Here is a 23623-nt window from a genome sequence, read left to right on the forward strand (position 1 = left end):
CCCAATATTTTTCGATCGGTCTGAACTCAGGGCAATTCGAAGGATTAATCACTTTGGCGACGAAATTAACATTGTTTGCAACATACCATTCTAGTACCTTCTTAGAGTAGTGGCAGCTGGCTAGATCCGGCCAAAACATAACGTTGGTCTTGTGTTGCCGAATGAAGGGTAAAATCCGCTTTTTCAGACACTCTTTATTGTGTGAGATGTGATGAAAACCTTGATTTAAAGGCCACAACTGCAGATTCCTTGCCAAATCATTAGTTTCCGAACAAACTTATCAGCAAAAACAAATTTATACCTGGAAAGGACATCCCCACCACCAGTTGCTAGGTAAAATTTTCGTCCGTGGATTTGTTTATAATCCATTTTGACATATGTTTCGTCATCCATTAAAATACAGCCATCAAATTTCGTCAAAACTCGTTCGTATGGTAATCGTGCTCGCTTTTTGGCCACTAAATTTTGTTTCAGGGAGCGATTCGGATGTTTACTGGCACAAAAAGACTTGTATCCTTCTCTTGAAAGGATGTTACGCACGGTGGAAAAGTTGGAATCGTATTTCTTTGCCAAATCACGTATGGAGACACCTGGGACACCAGCTTTTCACGTACCTCAACATCTTTCTCCTCAGCTCTTTGTCTCTAGTGCCACTTTTATGATAGATGCGCTGTGCTCTACCCACAATCAGAGTATCCTTGTAACGTTTGATTATAAGACTCACCGTTGACTTTGGGAATTTCAACACTTTTGCTATTTTTGAGGCAAACCACGAAGGGTTCTCTAGATGTTTGTGCACAGTTAATTTTCTTTTCACAAGTTCCATGATCCGTTATTTCGGGATGCGTCCATCAATCGAGAAAAACTTTTCACCAATTTCTTCGTCAATGAAACATCAACAAATGCCTGTCAAACGTTTTTTGTTCCAACCACCAGGGGCGCGGTGGTGTATTATACCGTGCGTCCAGATTTACTTTGAATCGAGCTTTATTTCGAAGGAAGATAAGTCTACTAGGAAAAATCATTCCTAGTCTCGGAGTCTTGAAAAAAAAAATCAAGTCTAAAATTTTAAATGGGTATAAATTTTGAAATTGTTCCTAAATTTCAGATCTAAAAATTTTCCAGTGCCCTAGAGTTCCTAAAATTTGTTTGAGTTCAATGTTTTTAAAAATATCAAAGTGTTGTTTAGGATACCAAGTCCTTTCGATGGTGGTCCTACTAAAGACTGGACTCGAAAAAAATAAGACACACAAAAATGATCTCCAAAAATTCATTTTAAATCGGAAACTTCTCAAATTTTCAGGGATTAAACAACTATATATTAGCTATGTTTTGGCATAATATATTTATTGAATTTCCTCCCCCAAGCTGAATGCTCGTACATTTCTCTTAACACTGCTCATGAGATCTTGGGCGAGGCTTTGCCCATCTTCCTTACACAATTTCTCCCAGTTTTTCTTCAAAGCTTCATCGGTTTTGAATGTTTTTCCGCTTTTCTCCAACTTCTTCTTCATTATCGCCCAAAACTTTTCGATCGGACGAAGTTCTGGTGTATTTGGCGGGTTCGCCTCCTTCGGGACCACATTAATGCCCTTCGCTTCGTACCAATCCATTACAGGCTTGGCGTAATGGCACGAAGCGAGATCCGGCCAGACCAGCGTGGGACCACGGTGAGAGCGGAGGAAGGACAGCAAGCGCTTCTGCAAGCATTCCTCTCGATAAATCTGCCCGTTTATGGTGCCGGTTGTAACGAACGGCTTGCTGTACCGTCCGCACTCGCAGATCGCCTGCCACAACAGGTACTTCTTCGCGAATTTGTCCATCTTTCTCTTCCGGAACTTTTCCGGAACCTCCATGCGGGACGTACCGACAAAAAACTCGAGGTCGGGGATTTGTTTGTTGTCCGCCTTGATGTATGTCTCGTCGTCCATGACCAGCCACTCACGGTACAGCTTCCGCGCACGCAATTTGGCCACCGTGTTTTGCTTGTCAGTCCGGTTTGGCGCCTTCCTTACTTTAAAAACACGTAGCCTAGCCCGCTTCATGGTCTGCTGGACGAACCACTTCGACGAATTGACCTTTTTGGCCACGTCTCGGGTGGAAAGGTTCGGGTTATTCTTAAAGTACTGCCTTATCTTCCGCGCCTTCTCTGGGTATTCCATTTTCGGTTTTCGGCCGCTTCCAGCGCGCCGCTCGATGGTCTTCGTCTCCTGGAATATCTTCTCAACGCGGGGCACGGTGGAATGGTGGATTCCAAGCCTTTTGCCGATCCATCTGTGCGACTGACCAGGATTATCGATCACCGCGCCCAAGATTTGCTGGCGTAGCTCTTCTTGTTTCGAATGCATCTTGAAAACTACTTGACAGATAAAATTTTGCACACATATACATAACACTCTAAACTAGTATTACCCTAAATTTCATTAATTTTTACCCACGCGATAAAAAGTTGCACCCAAAACAAAGTGTCGCATTTTTTCCGAGTCCAGTCTTTAGTTTAGAACTCTCTCACAACGTGACGCTAGTGTGCATGTGAACTTCATGAATATGCTATGTCTGGAAAGCCTGGATGTTGCTGTGCAATGTATGTATTTTTGAAACAGGGGTGTCATGTAGAGATCGAAAATCGCTGTTGGATACCATTTTAGAAATACTGTCTCTAGTCTACAATATGGGTATTTCCAGAACGGGGACGACGTATAGAGATCGAAAAACGATGTTAGACACCATTTTGTGAATCCAAGATGACGGCCATCGGTTTTATAATATGTACTGTCAAATATGAGTGTTTTCAGAACGGGGACGACGTGTAGAGGTCGAAAATCCATGTTGGACGACATTTTGGGATTCAAGATGGCGGTCATCGGTTTAAGGCTTGTAAACAATGAATTTGAATTTCCTATCTCGCGTTGAAGAACCTTCTCCAGTGTCGCATTACCTCCGACTGCTTTCATACTTTTAGCTTGACATTGTAAGTCCCTCCTACATGAAGAATTATGCTATGCCCCGCCTTCATCAGCAAAAAATCAGGGATATTATAAATGGGGCGCGCTTCCATAGCATAATTCTCCAAATAGGATGGACTTACAATGCTAATCTTAAAGCATAAATAGGGGTACCGTCTGAAAATTTCAGTGCTTGGTACTGAAATTTGTAATCTGTGACAGGGAAATCACTTTTTTCACACCACAGAAACACCCCGTTTTCTTATGCATTATGCACGAAATCTAAGAAAAGCAATATTTAGTGAACATATTTTACTCAATCGGTATATAAAAGATGCACCGAGAATTGATTGGATGGCTTAAATGTTCGCATAGGTGCAAAATTGGGCTTCCCGTTTTTGCGTGCGCTTTTTTTTAGCGTTCTGAAGAAAACCCTACCTTAACTACATTGAAAATTTACTCAAACCTGTTACACGATTTTATTAGAATATTATCATGCATTTCCTTTGGAATAATTTTCCTTCATAGAGATTATATTAAATAAAATAAGTTTGAGATTCTCTCTGGGAGTCCGCAAAAAAATGTATTTAGAACAGTCTAGAAATTCAAATCAATGCAAAAAAGCATGAAATTCATCCTTTGATTTTCTTCAAAGCTTCCTTCCATAATACAATCAGGGTATCGACTCATTGAAGTAATCCAAATTCCCTGATATTCCTTGATTTTCCAGTCGTTAAAAAAATATATCCTCATTTGTACAAAAATCACGACTTCAATGGCACTCGATTAACTTGGTATTTTTTTTCAATTCTAAAACAGGATATGGCGGTTGAAACAAGTTACATCTGATTTGCCGAAAATGAGACAATTGCAGAAATCTTAGTAAATTAGTCGGCTAATTTCAATATTATCCTTGATTGCCGATGCGCTCTGGAAATTTTGTGACGAATTTAGATAAACTATTTTTTTTATTGAAATTGCGGCATAATGGTTTGATCAATATTTGAAAAATATATTGCTGAAATATCAGCAAAATCAACGTATTGAACATCCCATAACACATGCTTTTTTCCAATTTGAACTTTATGAAAAGCGCTTTCACCTAAAAAATCTTGTAAGCTGCTTCCATCTCAACAGCAATCGCATAATGCCCTCATAAAACTGCAAATTTTGGCCCACGTGAGCCTCGCGCTCTTATTGAGATTCTCTGCGCTTATCAAGCTGTTAATCACATAATAAGAAACTAGAACTATGTACAAGTAACGGGTGTCCACTAAAGAAGGAGAATGAAAAGAATGGGTCGGGAAAAAAAACACCAGTGAAGTTTAGTTCAAGGGTTAACGTAAGTCTTCAAACTGAGGTTAGACGGCTGCCACAATGATTTTTCGAATGCAGCTTTTGACCCTGTTCGTGAGTTGCTTGGTGTCTTTGGCCTTTCAATTATCCTTGTATACCATGGAGCCCAATAGACCGAAAAAATCCTCGATAGGACGGCACTGCGGCGGATTTGTCGGATTCCGGTATTGGCACATATGTTATATTTTGGCTCTCCGTCCTAACGGGTGTTCAATAAAAAATGAGAATTTGTTCAGTCATATAGCTAGTAAAAAAAAAAATTTTTTCCAACGAATTCAGTATTTTTATTAAAAACATAACTTTGACTATATGTTTTTAGTATTACTTCTACGTGAAGTCAACGATTTACATAGTTGAAGATGCTAATTTCAAACAACAAACTGTAGTGGTAATTTTTATACGATAGATGGAGTAGATGAAAGCATAGAGTTGATAGTTCCGTTAGAGTACGGCAGTGTGAAGATTGCATATAGATATTAGAATAGCGAGCTAGAACAACTTTTAAGGAAGGTACAAATCGGTTTTTTCATCTCTCTTTACCAAACTCCCCATTTGGAGAGGGATGGTGAGGGGTGTCTCCTCCCGCCACCACTGGCAAAAAGAGATGAAAACCGACCCCTCAAGTACCAACTGCGTGTTTGAAATAGTTCTAAAGGGGGAGTTTGGTAAAGAGAGATGAATAAAAAAACCGATTTGTACCTTCCTTAAAAGTTGTCCTAGCTCGCTTCTCTAATATCTATATACAATCTTCACACTGCCGTACTCTAACAGAACTATCAACTCTATGCTTTCATTTCATCTACTCCATCTATCGTATAAAAATTACCACTACAGTCTGTTATTTGAAATTAGCATCTGCAACTATGTAAAAACATAACGTTTATTCTTCAAAAAAACGTCAATGAATATTGGAGAAGGAGCCCTGGTCAGCCTAAGACGCAACTTAGTCGCGATGCTCTCACAAGAGCGCTGGACGGTACTGAAATCATTCTCATTTTTTATTGAACACCCGTTACTTCTGGGTCATCCATCGGCTCGTCAGTGTACTCTGGCGATCTTGTTTTCTGTCAACACACTATTCCCTCCTTCCTTAGAGTCTTCCAGATGTGTGACTTCGAACAACGGAACTTTCTGGCCGCTTCCCATTGACTTACCGAATTCTTGTTGTAGAACATGTTGGGCAACGAGCGGAGTGTTTTCTTATTAATTATATTCGTTGGACGGCCACTACCTCTCTTCCGAGTTACTGCCACGGATGCCAGGATACGGTATACGGTGGATACCAGAATATTTCCCCTCTTCAAATTGTCCACCGTCTGTTTTTCTCTCTCTCGTTCGCTTGAACAAATTGTACAATGCGCGCGCAAAGTTCTTCCTGTTTGAAAAAAGCGTGTGGCTATTTTCTGGAGGATGTAAGGATTCATTCCCCTAAGGGGACATTTATCTGCGAACGTTATTGTTCTGTTCGAAAAGCATTGGAATCATTCTCATTTTTTAGTGGACACCCGTTATTAAAAAAATAAATAATCCTCTTTTCTTAACAATTCACAATTCTTGCATTTACTCAAAGGCGCTTCATCACGACAAATCTAGATAGAGCTGGAATTAGAGCGTAACAGCTTTTGTAAACAATGACTTCTCTCGTTGATTTCTAGCAACTCAAGGCACGCCTACTCAAATCAACATATCCATCGGGTAGGAGAAGTCTTCCCATATTCGATGGTAATGTTGATTTGCCAGGGAGAGTCATGTCTTTCGAGATATCATCGAGAGAAGCCATTGTATACAAAAGCTATTACGCCCTAATTCCAACTCTATCTAGAAATGTTTGATTTTTTTTTGGACCCCTCTAGATGCAGCGTCCATCAAGAGACGCACCTATGTACTTGGAGGTTAATTTTTGGTAGACCTAATTAGGTATGGCATCTGCTCAGAGACACACTAACACTGACTTGGAGGTTACATTTTGTCACAACTAATAACGTCTAGCGTCTGGTAAAAGATTGGAATTTGTTTTTACTAACCCTCTGGATCCCAGTTCTTCTCAAGGATGTGTGTGGAAGTTAAATTTTCGTTGATCATAAAAATGCCCTTTTGTTTGAGTAATTTCTGCTCAACTTAGTAACCACAAGCTCTTAACTATATGTAAAATTTGAAATTCATAACCATTTTACACAGAGTAATTATTTTGCCTGAAACAAGCTAGGTCAATTATACTTTTAAATCATTTTCTCTGGCTAAGAAGAATTTTCCTGAAATTGCATGAAATTTCCTGAGATTCCCTGCTTTCCAGGTCCAAAACTGAATTCCCAGAAATTTCCTGATTTTTCAGATTTTTCCAGGTTGTCGACACACTGTCTAAAATTCGCCTCAGAATTGTCTTGCAATTTTGCTTAGAAATGTCCCTAAAATTATCTTGAAATTCGTTTCGTTATGCCCTAGGAATGTCCTTAAAACTACTATCAGAATTTCTTTGGAAATTTACCCTCAAATTCGATCCTTTTGGCTTTTTTTTTCGAATCCTGGGATCCATTTCCCAATCGACGTGCAATTTTCAACAGAACTACTTAAAAAATCTACTCTGAATCTGAACTCACACAAGTGACGTTAAAGTTTCGGAATTTACGTGGTTTTTTTACGCGGATTCCGAAATTTACGCGGTTTACACCGATTATATCTATCAATATGCGTCAATACTACCAGTTTCATCAAAAGTGGAGAATACTGTCAAATTCCCATTGAAATAGGTATTTTTGTAATCGGGATGATTTCCAGAGACCGGAAATTGATATCCGACGCCATTTTGAAATCCAAGATGGCGGCTTCAAGTTTCAAAAAAAGTGTCAAATACCCTACAATATGGGTATTTTCGGAACGGGGACGACGTGTAGATGCCTAAAATTGATGACTGACGCCATTTCAGAATCAAATATGGCGGCCAGTGGTTCAGAATAAGTGCCAAATACTCTACAACATGGGTATTTTCGGAATGCAGGGCTGGTAGTGGGTAGGTGATGTAATAGTAGTGACTTTAGTGACTAAAATTACGAAAATATTGACCAAATAGTGACCTTTAAACAATTAAAAAGTGACCAATAGTGACATTTATTGATCGGAAAGATGTTGTTTCGTTATTACGGTATTTTGAGCTATTTAAAAATAAAACAAATAATTTAAGGATCACATAAATTTGCTATAAAAAAGGATGAATTGAATAAGCAAGTGCACGGTCCATTTCTGACCTCCATTTCCTCACTCTGCAGATCACGAATTTGTTATTAGATCGCGAAATTGAGGCACAGAGAAAAATGTTCAAAGTACCGGTTTTAAACATTTTTTTACAATTGTATCAATATGAAGCGATACATTTAATAACATGAAGAACTACAGTCTTTTTACTTTGATCCTCCCAAGAATAGAATCTTCTGTAACACCTCAAACATAGAAAAAGAATCATAACTCTGGGATCTAAAACAACTATTCTAGATCGCAGTTTAAGAAAAATCTCATCTCAAATTTTTCAGAAATTTTTCCCAGATGGAATGATCACCTACATAAAACAAACTTGAATGCGTCTAGGACTTAAAACCTCGATCGTGAAAAATTAGAGATTTAGGAATACATTTTAGAGTTCTTTATTTTTTTTTCTAAGACCTAGGCCTGGAATGTTTGTTTTTGTATTACCGGAATATTAGTATGGAAAAAATACAATACCATTTAATGGACTTAAAAAGTAACTTAAGAATCTGTGACATGATTTTTTTTTTCTCGATGTTTTGACAAATACTAAAGCCCGCGGGGACTAAAGATTATTCAAATTTCTGGCTTTCGAACAAATGTCGAGAGCTTGCAAATTTTCCTATACCATTTTTTGACATTATACATTGAACCAACGGGAAAGGTAATTTTTACGGTATTTTTTCAAAATAGGAATTCAATAAGGTACACGTCGCGAAATCCGCACCTGTTCTAACAGCTCCGGATTTACTGTATTATATCATTCGGCCTAATGGTCTTCGACCTAGTGACCTTCGGCCTAATGACCCAGCATCTTTGGCACCATGGTCAAAAAGTTACTTATTTTACTACCACAAAAAAAAATCAATCATTTTCTATTTTGTCAAAGAGTCGGATAATGCTTGGGAGTCGAATAAAGGCGCATCTATCGGTCACCAAAAGCTTTGTGTCACTTTTAAACACTATTATGAATAACATAATGGCCTACTTTTCTTAACTAAATTAACAGTGCCGAAAAGTTCTACTGTTGTTCAGGCATTTATTTGTTAGATATACTTATTTGTTGCTCTGAAATGTTAGTTGGGCAGTTGGCAAGCATGTCATCAAATCTCTATAGTAAAATGCTAAAACGACAGTTCTAGCAGTTATTTCCAAATACTTTCTGCATAATCATATCTAAACATTTAGGTCTCAAATTTGGGCAATAATTTCAAAATTTGAATCATCTTAGACATACCGTGAAGGCACGATATTTGACGCGGTTCCTAACTTGACACACTCGATCATTTTCGACTATTTTCAATTAATATTTTTGAAATGTTAACGTTGTAAATATTAGTTCCGGTTCGCTAGGGATGATAGTGTAACAAAGCTTTAAAAATATTATTATTGTTATTGCTCAGCTCACACCCTGGCCGACTATCGCCCGCCCATCTGCACTTAAGCTAGCTATGAATCTACGGAAATTTTGGTCTTTGCCTATGCTAGACCGTATAGCATAACGACTTTCTTCAACCAGCAGGCCTGTTGCTCCCGTAGGCAGTCCCACTAGCTTCAGATTTGAAGGGGATAGTAGGAGAATAAAAGAAAAGAGAAGAGTGATAGAGTATTTGTTGTTGTTTTTTCTGAAAAGAGAAGAACAAAAACAGCACGCCGATTTGTTGTGCTGCATGAGCTATGTCCGCTTTCATTCCCGCTCCTGCGGGTTACGTCCCTCTTCACGTGCTCACTCACTCAAGTATCCTGGGAACCTCCAGAGGTGCAAAGGGCCAACATGAGAAACCTCCATTCTGAGCGGTTGCTTGACCTGGGCCCAGGTCAAATTCCTATTGGCTTGCTTGATTTCCTTGTTGGGGTTTTGCTGCCATAAGCCCCTGTACCTTTGCTGTGACGTACTGATGAATTTGATTCACATGCTTCACACGCTTGCCTGCATTGATATTGTCGGTTGTATATTATTTTTATTTTTATATTGTTTTTCGGCTGCCAGTACGCTGCCAGCAACAATTTCCATTGGGGATCATTTGATACGTTTGGGTTTCCTGCACAGACGACTTTTTTCCTAGATACAAGCTTCGTCCAGTATACATTGACTGTCTCCAACCGGCATGATCCTTTCTGTCTGCTTCCTCTTGCCGGTGCAAGTTTAATTCTTCTTTTCTTGTTCAAACTTTTTTGCTACTTTCCTCCTATTGAACTTCTGGTCGTGTGTCGTGTTCCCATTTGTCCTCAGGCAGCTAATATTAGTACATGATAGGAAGAAAGAAATAGAACAAGTTAAGTGTGAGCCGCATGCATTGGTTACTTACAGGGTTGCTTCCACTCACTTGCCATAAAAAAATGTTTTTTTTTTCGGAATCATGAAATCATTAGATGTTTGTATGATATGTTGTACCTGCAAGTCAAAAGCAGAGGTTTCAAAGCATGCGCTTGACACACGAAACCCGTCAATCTCGTCTTCTGAGTGTCACAATCAGAGACTTCACGACCGGTGAGCGTTCACTCAGAGTGAGCGCTCGCGAGTCGTAGAATCGCTGACTGTGACTATCCGAAAGCGAACCTGACAGGTCCCACGCGTCAAACACTTGCCTTTCAACCTACTCCTGCATCCAGCAAGCACAAAACATCATTAACTCACCCCCTTCCCTCACACTATTATGGTCGGAAAAGAGAACCCATATTCAGCAATCTCTCGCGAACTGCGATGCCGAAGATAATAATAGCAAACTAATCTGGAACTGATCTAAGACATATAACCCAGTGAGTACTGACACATCACAATGTTGTGATGGAGCACGGACGTAAGATTTACTAGAGTATTAAATGCAAAATGCAAATGCAAAATAAAACTTGACAAAACATCGTCAATCCCCTTATTCTTGGGCAGGGCCTGACGATGTGAATCCGATTTTGATCAGTGAACGGATCCCATATGGTACATTTTCTCACAGTGAACCTGTCTTTTCTAACCCATCTGAACTATTCAATAAATGGAAACCATAACATGGATTACGCTCCCCCTAAGCGGGCCCTCATGTCTTATCTCAAATGCCAATGGTTTGAATGTATCAATATAAACATTGGAAATGACGTTCAATCAATAAGCCTATACCCCACTCACTTGGCCAGGCTTAAGACTCGTCCAGTGGGCAATGCGCTCTACACTCCATGTTCCCTTTCAAATTCACCCCAAATTTTTATATTTTACCCCTTTGAGTGTTGATTAATCACAATGAAACATTGTCACAGAGGGGCCTCCCTTAGCTCAGTCGATAAAGGCGCAGCTACAAAGCAAGACCATGCTCGAGGTGGCTGGGTTCGATTCCCGGTTCGGTCTAGGAATTTTTCGGGTTGGAAAATTTCTCGACTTCCCTGGGCATAGAAGTATGATTGGACTTGCCACACAATCATATCAATTCAAAAATGGTACAGGCATCGAAAGCTCTCAACTGTGGAAGTGCATCTAGAACACTAAGTTGAGAGCACGTAATAAGCTAATATGCGATATGCAATAAGCTTGAAATGCGCTGAAGAAGAAGAACATTGTGACAGAGCACAGATTTGAGGTTACTAGAGTAAATGTTGGTAAGCATGATTACCTCTCACCCCAGCAGGCCATGGTTCAATCCCAGTCGGCGCCGCCGGGATGCTTTGAGGCATAACATCTCTGATCACGCCTTCCTTTGGAAGGGAAGTAAAGCCGTTGGTCCCCGGTTCATGAGTTAGGGTCCAGGTGTGGGAGCTGCATCCCCGGTACCATTGGTGCTCAGCACGGAAAACAAGATCAACGGAAAACACATCAAGGAAAAAAAAAGAAAGTGTTTAAAACAATTGTACAATTCATTGAAACACAAATTTCAATAATGATGCAAACTATTGAAATTCAGCTTTCAATACCCAAACTACAATAAACACATTTTCAGTGAGTAACTCCCAGCGATTGCCGCAAGCTCCAAATTTCCCGAACAATAGAATCCCCTATGATCCTCCCCAGTCTTTGCATTACGTACCGTTCGATCCTATCTATTTCTAATCATCACACAGCCATCCACCACTGCTGACACGAGTAAGTCCGTCCAGACAGCTCTTTTAATTGCAATTTCATCAAGATAACCAGCGACCGTTGGCCGTTGGTTGCTGACAGCCGCGTATCATCAAATTCGGTCACAATCTCTTTCTATCTTTCTCTCTCTCTCTCTGTGGGTCGCTCTCACGAAAACCGATTCTTCAATAACAATTTCTGTGCAGTGTGTATGAAAATGTCCACCCTCACAGCGGCACCGGTTTTAATTAGTAATATTCAGCTTAAGTGCACTTTCCCGCTTCGTGAACAGACGGAGTATTCCACAGACCTTAACGCAATTCGCTTTCAATTCGCCGTTCTTCGAACTTCTTCCACTCACTTTCTTTCTTCTGCGCCACCTTCTGATAAGGCACGATAAGACAGCAAAGTACACTAATTGGTCTCCAATGCTAATTTACTGCTGCGCGGCACGAAATTTGCTTCGTTATTTCCTTCAACTGCACACAACCAACTTTTTTTTTTCTTCAGCTCTTCGCATGTTTTTTTTTTATTTGCCGTTTCTGCACAAATTGGTTGTTTTGTTTTAATTACGATATCAGAACCTCGTCCTCGGGTAGAGTATTCTGCTTCTAGTGCTTTCGCCTTCTTTTTCGCCCGTACCTGCTATGATGTGTTGTTACATTTTTAGCCTATTTATTTTCCCGATGGTAATGAACAGGACCGCACGGCGCGCTGAAATTCGAAACCCAGAAAGCGGGTTGCGAATCTTCACCACCAAAAATGTTGCACGCTTGTTTACATTAACGATAAGCGCCCACGCCTTTGCCGCCACGAACTCACACTGCCACTACCACCCTTTCTTTTCTCTCCGCCTGTAAGACAAGTGTAAGACGATATCTTCCTTGTCCAGAGCTTCGTCGCCGCTTTTTTTTTCGGTTATCCCCTCTAATGGTCACAACAAATATATACCCCACTCTCTTGTTAGGTTTGCTATTTCTTGTTCTTGGTCTTGTTTCCACACAAACCGATAACACTGGTTAGCAACTTTTTTTTGTTGTTGAACGATGGTTTTTCAGTTTGATAACTGGCGTATAATTTCGTAAGGAATCTCCCCCCACGATAGCGACGTTTCCAGTGGAGACGCACGGTCGGTATTCGATCACTTAAACTTCTTGAATGCACGCGCGCCGTTCAAAAATCAAAAGTTATTATTGCTTACACACGCTCTCCTGCCTCCGGTCCCGCCCGGTTCCGCCAATCCATCCCCAATTCACTTTTATCAATCCCGCACTCGAAACAATGCTCGAAGTACAACAGTCCCATACCGGCGCCGAAAATAAACTAAATTCGCTATATCGCGTCGACGTCGGTCGGGCGCAATTCGTAATAACCCGCGACTCGATCAAAAGCTGCCCTTCGCTAAAAACCAACAACCGTCGCCAGTAAGTGCTGCATGTCGTCTGTAGTCTGGTGGTGGTGGTTGGTTGGTAGCCCAAAGACTACTAATCCGCTTGCGCATTGTCGCCTTTGCTCTCCGACACTCTCTTTTGCTCTCTCTCTCTCTCGCTCTCAGCGGATATCTACCCTACCTACTTATTTGTTTGTGTCTCATGCTTAGGCTCTGAACCATTTGGCGAATTTTTTTAACTTTTGGTTAAAATTTGACAGATGGAAAGTTATTGATTAACCCTGCTATCCGAGCATGGTTATTTCTGACAGACAAGAAGTTAAACTTTGACAACCGTGGCTCGAAAACCGGTCGATCGACAGCACGGGGATTTTCGAACATAGAAAATAACTTTCGAAATGTCACTTTTAACCACGAGTTAAATTTAACTCGGTAAATGGTTCACAGCCTTAGTATAGCAGATAGATTATTACCATGCTAGGGGTCTAGGTTACCGTTTATGATGGGGTTGGCAGTGGTGTCAGTTTTAGTAAAGGGTGTCCACGATGAAATTGCCACACTATGAAATTGCTCTAACTTTTTAACCGTTGGGTAGAATTTAATGAAAATTTGGGTGGATTTAGTTCATAGTGCATTATTTACATCCTGCAAGTTTTAAAGTCCTGTGATCAAAACTCGCGGAAATGGAGTCGAAAGAACAGCTCGTGCGTGATAAAATCTTGCGCATTCATCACGAGAACAAGGATCTCTCGCATCGTTCCATCGCTAAAACGTTGGGAATCGCGAATTCAACGGTGTCGCGAGTGATTAAGCGGTTCGAGGAACGGTTGACCACCGATCGGAAGCCCAGAAGTGAAGGAAAAAGTATTCCGTACAACACCAAAAATCACAACCGCGTAGTTGGGGCCTTCAACCGAAATCCGAACGCCTCCGTTAGGGATGTGGCTAAGAAGCTGCACCTAAGCCAAAGTTTTGTCCAGAAGGCCAAAACTAAGGCTGGGCTTCGAACGTTCAAGGTACAAAAGGCCCCTAATCGCGACGAGAAGCAGAACAAGTCCGCCAAAACCCGTGCCAGGAAGTTGTACCTCAACATGCTGACGAAAGTTGAATGCTGCATCATGGACGACGAAACATATGTGAAGGCCGACTTCAAACAGATCCCCGGCAACCTGTTTTTCACGGCCAAGGATAAGTTCAGCGTTCCGGAGCATGTCCGCACTCAGAAGATGTCCAAATTTGCGAAGAAATTCCTGGTTTGGCAAGCCATCTGCACGTGCGGGAAGCGGAGTGCACCTTTCGTGACCCAGGACACGATGAACGGACAGGTGTACATAAAAGAGTGCCTCCAGAAGCGGCTGCTTCCTCTCCTGAAGGCCCACAACGTCCCAACAATCTTCTGGCCGGATTTGGCCTCATGCCACTACTCCAAGGACGTGCTGAAGTGGTATGCGGACAATAAGGTCAATTTCGTGCCAAAAATGTTCAACTCTCCCAACACTCCGGAGCTCCGCCCCATCGAGAAGTACTGGGCGATTATGAAGCAGCACCTTCTTAAACGACCTAAGGTAGTGAAGACAGTCGAGGAACTGAAGAAAGTATGGGTTTACATGCAAAAAACGGTTGATTCACAGGTTGTGCAGAATCTTATGGCCGGGGTTAAGGCCAAGGTGCGGGCATTTGCGTATGGACTGTAAATAAAATGGTAAAATGAAGTTTAATAGTTATTTCTCAATCCCTGAAAATTTGATGGCAATCGGATGAAAACTCGAATTTTGCGAATCAATTTTGTGTGTGGCAATTTCATCGTGGACACCCTTTATTAAGGACAAAGCTCACGGCATTTTCATGGGGATTTCATTTCATCATCCAGAAGCCGTGCAGAGCTGAAAATTTAACTCTTTGCTTGCTTTTTTGCAGCAAATCCCGTGTAGCATTATCAGCTTCGTATATTAAGTTGTGTGCAGCGGTGCCAGTATACCAGATTTATCTGGATTTTCCAAATCTTTCGAAACGCATTCCAGTTCAACAATATATATATATATATATTTTTTTAAAGTATCTTAAGTATTGACTTATACTTAATCTCCTCTTAGAAAAAAAGAGAAAACTGATACCCATATGATTCTAAATGTCCGCATGGTGTAAAATAATTCAAACCTACGGCTTTTGGTATTACATATAAGACAGATTCTTCGAGCAATACAGTAAACTCTCCACAACTCGATGTCCACTAACTCGATATCAAGATAGTTATAGACCCATAGTAAAAATGAATGCCAAGGCTACTGCGATAGTGATTTCCTATGGGATTGTTGTTCTATAACTCGATATTTCTATAAATTGATGGTCCCATCAATAAAGAGTTGTAGCAAGGGGTGAGACAGTGGAGCTTATTACGGATGTCACTTCACGGTGAAAACTTGTCACTTGTCGTCACGGTGAAGTGATTCCCGTTTGATTTGTACGGCAATCACGGCTCTTATACTGAGTATCACTTCCTTATCACCGTGTAGTGACCAGGGCCCCACAAAGTCACTTTCAATCGAAAATCGTCAAGCGACGATGAAGCTGTCAACCATCACTTTCAATTGAAAGTCATTCCGTCTTCTCTTCGAGCAGATTCCCGTCAACATCAACAGAACCACTTTCGATCAGTTTTCATGCTATTTGTTTTGGCATGACTAGTCTTCATTTCTTCTTTCACTGTCAAATAAACTTACTTTTGCATTGAAGCGAAGCTGTTGGATCCAAATTCGTGCATTTTTTTATGACTTTTGTTGTTTGTTCACTCGGTTCTTTAAGCATATGCGCATAGATCTGTGCACGTGGATGCCAAATTTATCATTTTCGGGTGGTTTGTTTACCCATCAAAATGGGTATTTTTTTTTAATCGGGGTGACGTCTAGAGATCGAAAATTGACATGCGACGCCATTTTGAAATCCAATATGGCAGCTTCTAGTTTAAGAAAAAGTGAGAAATGCTGTCAAATACTTATCAATAAAGGTATTTTGGAAATCGGGATGAGTCTAGAGAATGAAAATCGATTTACGACGACATTTTGAAATCGAAGATGGCGGCTTCCGATTTACGAAAAAGGGGAAATACAGTCAAATACACATCAAATATCCATCAATATAGGTATTTTTGGAATCGGGGTGACGTTTGGAGAATGGAAATCAATATCCGACGCCATTTTGAAATCCATGATAGCGGCTTCCGGTTTGAGAAAAAGTTGTAAATTCTATCAAATTCCCATACAAACTGTTTTTTTTTTTTTAGAATCAGGGTAACGTCTAGAAGCCGGAAATTGATATCCGACACCATTTTGTAATCCGGCGGCTTCCGATTTGCGGAAAAGTTTCAAATATCCTAAATATGCTCGAAAATATGGTTATTTTCAGAATGGGGATGAGACGTAGATGCCGAAAATTGATGTCACACCGTCTTTAAATCCAATATGGCAACTTTGGTTCAGAAAAACTGTGAAATACTGTCAAATACCGATCAATGTGGGTTTTTTTGGAATCGGGCTGACATCTAGAAGAAATAAATCGATATCCGACGCCATCTTGAAATTCAATATGGTGGCCTCCGATTTCAGAAGAAGTGTCAAATAGCCTACAAATGGCATCGAATATCGATTCTCAGCATCTACGCGTCTTCATTCCTTTATTTAACGTCGGTCTCTGTTCCGCAACCTAGTGCCAATCACCGACGGACATCGATTGCCATCCATTGACGGCAATCGAATGTGCAGGAAGGCAGCTTCCACACCTGCGTAGGATATCGCACCCATTCAACACACATGGGTCGGGACCAACGGCTTTACTTCCCTTCCGAAGGGAAGACGTGACCAGAGATTTTTATGCCTCAGAAAAATCCCACCGACCTCGGCTGGGTAAATCATCTACGCGTCGTCCTCGTTCCGAAATACCCAGATCTTAGGGTATTTGACACTTTCTGAACCCTGATGGCCGCAACATTGGATTACAAAGTGGTATCTGAAATCGATTTTCGTCCCGCGGTATCTGATATCGCGTTGTCCCTGTTCTGACAATAACCATATTGTAGGGTATTTGACATTTTTTCCGGAACCCTATGGCCGCCATATCAAGACCCACATGTGAAAATGGCATACAAGCTTTTTGTAAACAAACCTTTGTAGGCCCTTCTCTCGAAAACCGAGAGTCGCCCACGCAAACCAACAACATCATCAGGAAGGGGAAAGTTTCCTCTACCCGTTGATGCTGATGGTTTGCGTTGGTGTCATACGGGTGACGAAAATGGGTATATGGAGGTTTGTTTATATGTTGTTCTTGATATTGGAGTCCAACATAGCATCGGATATCGATTTTCGGCAGCCACGCGTTGTCTCCGTTCCGAAAATACCCATATCTTAGGGTATCTACATATCTTAGGGACACGTTTTATGAAACTTGATGACCACCATCTTGGATTCCAAAATGGCGTTGAATATCGATTGTCGGCATCTCCGTTCCGAAAATTCCCATACTGTAGGATAGTTGACACTTTCTGAATCCTGATGGCCGCCATATTGGATTCCAAAATAGCGTCGGATAACGATTTATGGCATCTACCCGTTGTTCCCGTTCCGAAGATAACCATATCTTAGGGTATTTGACACTTCATAAAACCAATGACCACTATCTTGAATTCCAAAATGGCGTCGGATATCGATTTTCAGCATCTACGCGGCATCCCCGTTCCGAAAATACCCTATTGTAGAGTATTTGACACTTTCTCTGACCCCGATGGCTGCCATCTTGGACTCCAGAATGGCCTCGTTAATTTAATTTTCGTTTAATATAAAACAATATATTATTACTACATATAATCCGGATACCATCCCTATCGGTAACCGATATTGTGCGGATACTATCCGGATACTATATTTTGATGGCTGCGTCGTTAGGTCGTGACAAGTCGAATGAGTCCCGAACTGAAGTGAAAGTGGAGTTTTCGAGTCATTCATTGCGTCAATTGAAACAAGTCTTTGCTTCAAATGAAATGAACTGAAACACTTGACGAACGAAACAATTGATAGTCCAGTCATGTTTGAAAAGATGAATGTTCATCGTGACTCTTTGTTTCGAAAATGCAGAACCCTGGTAGTGACACCCGTAATAAGGCCCATTATGAGCTGCTTTTTTGTAGCGAGTCACTCGCGAGTAACTCAATGTGCCTCAAAATTAAATCTACGTTCATCGATGATTATTTATCTCTGTTAACACCGTTTACTCCTTTTGAGATTATGCATATTAGACGTCAGTTTTGTTCGTAAACAAAGAAAAAAAAAATGTGTGCATTATGTTCGTATTCCCTCGTCTCGAAAAGTTGTATGTGAATTAACTGATGGTAGATGGATACAGTCTATCTCGTAAAATAACCAGAGGATTCGTGTTCAGATATCCACCAAAGATTCCCTATTGTTGCGATTAAGCTATATATATAAAAATGAATTTCTGTCTGTCTGACCCTTATAGACTCGGAAACTACTGAACCGATCGGCGTGAAAATTTGTATGCAGAGGTTTTTGGGGCAGGGAAAGGTTCTTATGATGGTTCGAGACCCCTCCCCCTGTAAAGGGGGGCTACCATACAAATGAAACAGAAATCGGCATAACTCGAGAACTAGTCAAGTAAATGGAACCAAATTTGGCATGTGGAGGTCATAGGGGGTAGCCCCTTGGAGGAAGGGGGGCTACGTATAATATAGCATACTTTTTTTTTTAATTGGCGCATAAACTCAAGTTAATATTGAATCCCAAGCAAGGCCGGGCACACTCAGCTGGTAACGGATATAAAAAATATCTTCCTTGTTATGCAACAACCGATTAATACCCAATTCTTAATTTTAGCTCCGAAGGCAACGCTGCCAACCATTACCCCGGAATGTTCAACCAAAGCATCCAGTGCAGTCACCACTTCCGAAGCCGGTGAGTACGATCCTCGATCCTCATCCGGACTTCAAACCCATCATCGATCTACCGGATGAAATCGAAGTGAAAACCGGAGAGGAAGATGAAGAACAAATATTCTGCGTTCGCTCCAAGCTCCTGCACATGAGAGAGTGCAAGGAAAGAAGTCTTAGCGATCTGAACGAATTCTCAAGAGTAAATCTGATCCGACCAAGTACTTCTGTGACGAGAAACCAAACCGATATTTTCCCTTGAAAAAAGGCCACAACCAGTGGCCAAAATGTCGAGCAGATTACAGATTGCAGTGTTTTAAGGCTGAGAAAGCCGTTAATCAAAGCAAAAATTTTGATTTTGAATTATGATCGGAAAACTCCGGGGAATGTTTGAATTAGCTTCTGAACGAAGCTGAAAAAAACATCCAGAGAAAGACAAAAGAAGCACTCCTGGATCAAGTTCGAGAAAAGTTCTAAGAAAAGATGGAAAAACATCCGGGAAACTTCCAAGACCCGAATTGAGAAACTTGTGGCGAAAATTTAAATAAACTATCTCGGAAAAAAAAATCGGATGTCACATCCAAAGGAAACCAGAAAAGTTTCGGAAATCAGAAGTAAATTTCCAGAAGTAGCCATTTCCAGGAAAAGCCAGAAGAAGCTCGGAAAACCTTGCAATAGAAGTCGAACAAAAAAACCTTTGGCTTATGGTCAAACTTCCAGAAGAAGACGAAAGAAATTTCAGGAAGAATTAATTGAACTTCCTGGAGAAGACGAAAAAACTTCCTAGAGACGCTGGCAAAAAGTTCCTAAGGTAGATTGGAAGAAATATCTGAAGAATGTCGGAAGCCAGAGCACTTACGGAACAGTCGAAAGAAACAAGGACATAATTCCGGAAGAAAGAGATTCCTGGGGGATGTTCAAACGATGCAGAAAATTTTATTGATATTCATAAAACATCCCTGAAGTTTTCGGAACATTCCTGAAATGCACTTAGAAATATTCCATAATTCCTCGAAATTCCTTAAAAGTTCTTGTAATTTTCCTAAAATTAGGGACTGTTTTGGAGTTCTCTGGTCATCCTCGAAAGGCACGGAACTTTCCTGATTTTGATAAGACTACCGGAATATATCTTATCATCTTGGAAGGTCTCTGGACTTTCTTGAATCTCTTAAGTGCTCTCACAATTTTCTAGAATTTATTGTTACATCAGCATTGAAGTTCTCTGATCTTCCCGATGTGTTTAATTTTTAAAAGTTATCGACACTGCCATTAAAAAGCATAGAACTTCCCATAAAATGTTCTCTCAATGATCAAAAGTTCATGTAGGTACCTTCCCTTACGTTTCCAAAAATTTGCATTAACCCCTCCAGACATTGCTGAAGTTTTCGGAAATTTCCTGAGTTTCTCGTAACTCCTTTATAATTTCAGCTGGAGTTCGCTGGACTTTTCTGAAATGTCCAGGTTTTCGAATTTTAACAGAAGTTAATGAAACTGTTTTTAATTTATCGAAACTGACACAAAACTTTTCTGAAGTTTCAGAACTTTTTAAATGTTCCTGCAGCTAGTGTGGATCCGCAGTAAAAATCTGATAACATCCTTGAAGTTTCGGGAAAGTTGAAAAAAAAGAATCATTCGAGCGAAGGCTGGAGAAGGTAAGGTGGAAGAAAATTCCAGGGAAAGTAGGTTGAAACTTCAGGAAGTTTAAAAATTAATAAAAGCTTCGGGGAGTTAAATAATGTGAAAAAAATATTTCTCGATTCCCTAGGAGCTACCGGAAAGAGCCATCGACTATTTCTCGATTGATGAGTAGCCAATCAAAAGGAGGAAATGAAAACATAAGTCGAAAGAGTATCAAGCATAAGGCATCTTTAGAGGTGACTTTTTAAATTTTGAAGACTAAAAAAAGATACAAGTTATTTAAAAAAAAAAAATCGGTATAAATCTGTATAAAATCTCAAAAATCGGTATTCTGAGGAACCTTATCTGTATATCGGTATCTAGTTCGGAGATCGGTATAAATACCGATAAATCGGTATATCTGGCAACACTGGCTCTCGCTTCCCTTTGTTGCCGGTGTGACTCGACCGCGCTGATCTATTGTTTGGTTATTGCGATGTATATTGCTTTTGTGCACAGAGTGATTTGAAAAAAAAGTGGGGAGTAGGTTGTGCGTCCGTACGGCCGTGACGTTTGTTTTCTTTGTCGCTTTTGAAAATTTGGAAAAATTTAAAATTAATAATTTATGTGAGATAGTTTGTCTCGTAATTGGAGCACATTTTCCGCGATTGGAAATTCCAGTGATGACCTGTGTTATATTTATACTTGGGTGCTGATCCGGTCAATAACTACCATAGATGGACCTGGATTCGATTGTCCGGTTCTGGATCACCACCAAAGCCGAGATTCAAGAAGTAATTTTCACGAGCAGCTCAATTCCTGGCGCAAATGAACAATCATCAGCAACGGAAGATCTTCCATTCGGAGCGGAGGCGAACCAGCCTAAGGCTGAAAGCCTCCTAAATAAAGCTAAATTAATTAATTAATCTTCCATTCGGAACACCGCGAGTGCACGTACATCGACGGTCTGCAGGACCTACAATATCCCCAGCTTGTTCCTGGGGCCGCTGTCAAATCAGCAAACCCCCAACGTTCCATCGTTCAGTGCGATCATGTTGCCGAGGTAGGACTTTCAAATGCCAGAGAGAAGCTTAAAACTGACAAATTTCAAATGGAAATCGGGAATTTGGTTAACATTGGAGCCATTTGGTGAGATCCTTCCATTACACTGTATTTCATATACCATTCATTACACTGCATATTACTGTTACATTCACTCATAACCTAGCTCGGAGCGGTACGGTATGTCCACGCATCCTTCCACCCGTGAAGATTCACGAAATGCATCGCTGTTTAGATATACCATGCCAGCACCATATTTGACGCGTTCCTAATGATGACGCACTTGTCTATTTTGACAACATATTTTTTTAAAACCTTGTAAACACCATCATCCCCCTAGAGCACTGAAACTAATATTTGCAGAAGTAACATTTCAAAAATAATTATTTAAAATGCGTCGATTTAGGAACTGCTTCGAATATGGGGCATCCACGGTTTATTTGAAATCGAATCCTTTCACAGAATCATCTTTGCGGCAAATGCAACGCAGTAGGCCTGGCCGTTTTGATGTTTGTGTCTTATCTAACCTAATGATTTTCCAGGATGCTTTCTCGTACTGGCTGCGATTGTATTAGATTAGATTAGATTAGATGAGAGTGATTTGAAAAAGATAAGTGATATTTAGTTATTGTGTGGCTGACTAGAGAAAAATATGCGTGGAAGCATCGGGAATGCGCAACCGGATATATTGATTGGGTGGATACGAAGATTTTCTTATACATTTCTCGATTGCATTTTCTAGGGGACATGTATGCTTTTGTGGTCAGTGCGTTTGATGGTCGGTTTGGTGTGGCTGATGGTTCGCCCACGCGTGCTGGTGCGGCTATCAGGTAGGGGAACATTTCCCCTATCTGATGATGGTGTTGGCATGCGTGGGTAGGATGCCATTTGCGCTGGATTGGAGTCGGATGCGTTGTTTGCGGGAGCGGTGCGTCCCTTCGAGGGAGTATTCGAGATTTATGCCACAGGCATGGCCTCGATCGCGTGAGGCATGTTCCTAGGTTTTTACGGTTACGTGCCTACGAATAATGCATTATGATTTTTTTTTCATGCCGAAGCATGATTCGTAAAGAAAATAAATGTCGCGATCGAATATGCAAGCTTGGCACTTGACCGATTAGTTTTTGATGTGTTGTTGAGTGCGTCCTTAACACGATCATGTGGTTGAAGACTGACGGTAGTCACGGCGGTTGTGGTTTGGTGGTTTTGATGCGGTAGTTTGACGCATGAAATATTGCCGTCGAGTTTGAGTTTGAATAAATCCCAGGTCCTATCATATTAAGGAAACTTATAGTAACATCTATAGTGTAACATCATAGAGGTAACTCTAAGACTAGTAGGTCCCGAAGAAACGTGCTCAACTTTTTGGCTCAGCTCTGGTACTCTCTTCGGTCCTAAGCTAATCGATTCACCCCTCGAAACATAGGAAAAACCAATAACCCCTCATAGTATCTGTCAAACTTTCATAGCGAATCAAAACAAACATTGTGTAGTAGTAGAATTTTGACTAGAATTGGGTACGTTAATCGATTTGCTTGGGACCAATAGGCTAGTCAAGCAGTGAGCCAATTTAAAATCGTTAGTTTCGTATTGATTGTTGGTAACATCGTCATCAACGTCAGATTCGGGGCCAGTTTTGAATGGTTGCAATAGCAAAGCGATCGTAGCTTGTATGATGTGATATGAGGAGCTTGGTGGCCTTAAAGCGACCATTTTTGCTAACTGAGTAGAACATCAAGAGATTAATCTCAAGCCCTTCCACATTCAAGATTCGTAAATCGTTTTATTTGTCAATGTGAATACATTGGAATAACAACAAATCGATCCTTGGTGTGTTGTAATAAAAGGAGCTCGTTTGCCTAGTGGCAAATGTTTTTGCTTACTGAGCAGAAGACCGTGGGTTCAATCCCAAGCTCCTTCGCGTTATAGGATCATTAGGCTATCAATTCAGCTTATCGTCTACCAAAACGAGCCCTGCTGCAAGCCCAACCTTCTTACCCAATATCCCAGTGATTCCTCGTGGAAATGCAGAGGTGTTCTCG

General features: G+C 40.7%; 1 protein-coding gene across 6 annotated transcripts in view; it reads right to left on the reverse strand.

The window, feature by feature from the left end:
* The window catches only part of Ac13E (Adenylyl cyclase 13E), a 64097-nt gene that overhangs the window by 11161 nt on the left and 29313 nt on the right, over positions 1-23623 (reverse strand). Inside the window, exon 1 of one of the 6 annotated variants that reach the window (XM_065227272.1) lies at positions 11942-12944. The exons of 4 other annotated variants lie outside the window; for them this stretch is intronic. The gene's annotated coding sequence lies outside the window, so the exon portion shown is untranslated. Of the gene's footprint in view, positions 1-11548; positions 12945-23623 lie in introns of those variants that run through there. One more of the 6 variants, XM_065227271.1, reaches the window with a different exon arrangement.

The sequence above is a fragment of the Ochlerotatus camptorhynchus genome, unplaced genomic scaffold (assembly GCF_037179485.1).
Source record: "Ochlerotatus camptorhynchus isolate MF236.1 unplaced genomic scaffold, CSIRO-AGI_Acam_v1.1 ptg000268l, whole genome shotgun sequence".
Classification (NCBI taxonomy): domain Eukaryota; kingdom Metazoa; phylum Arthropoda; class Insecta; order Diptera; family Culicidae; genus Ochlerotatus; species Ochlerotatus camptorhynchus.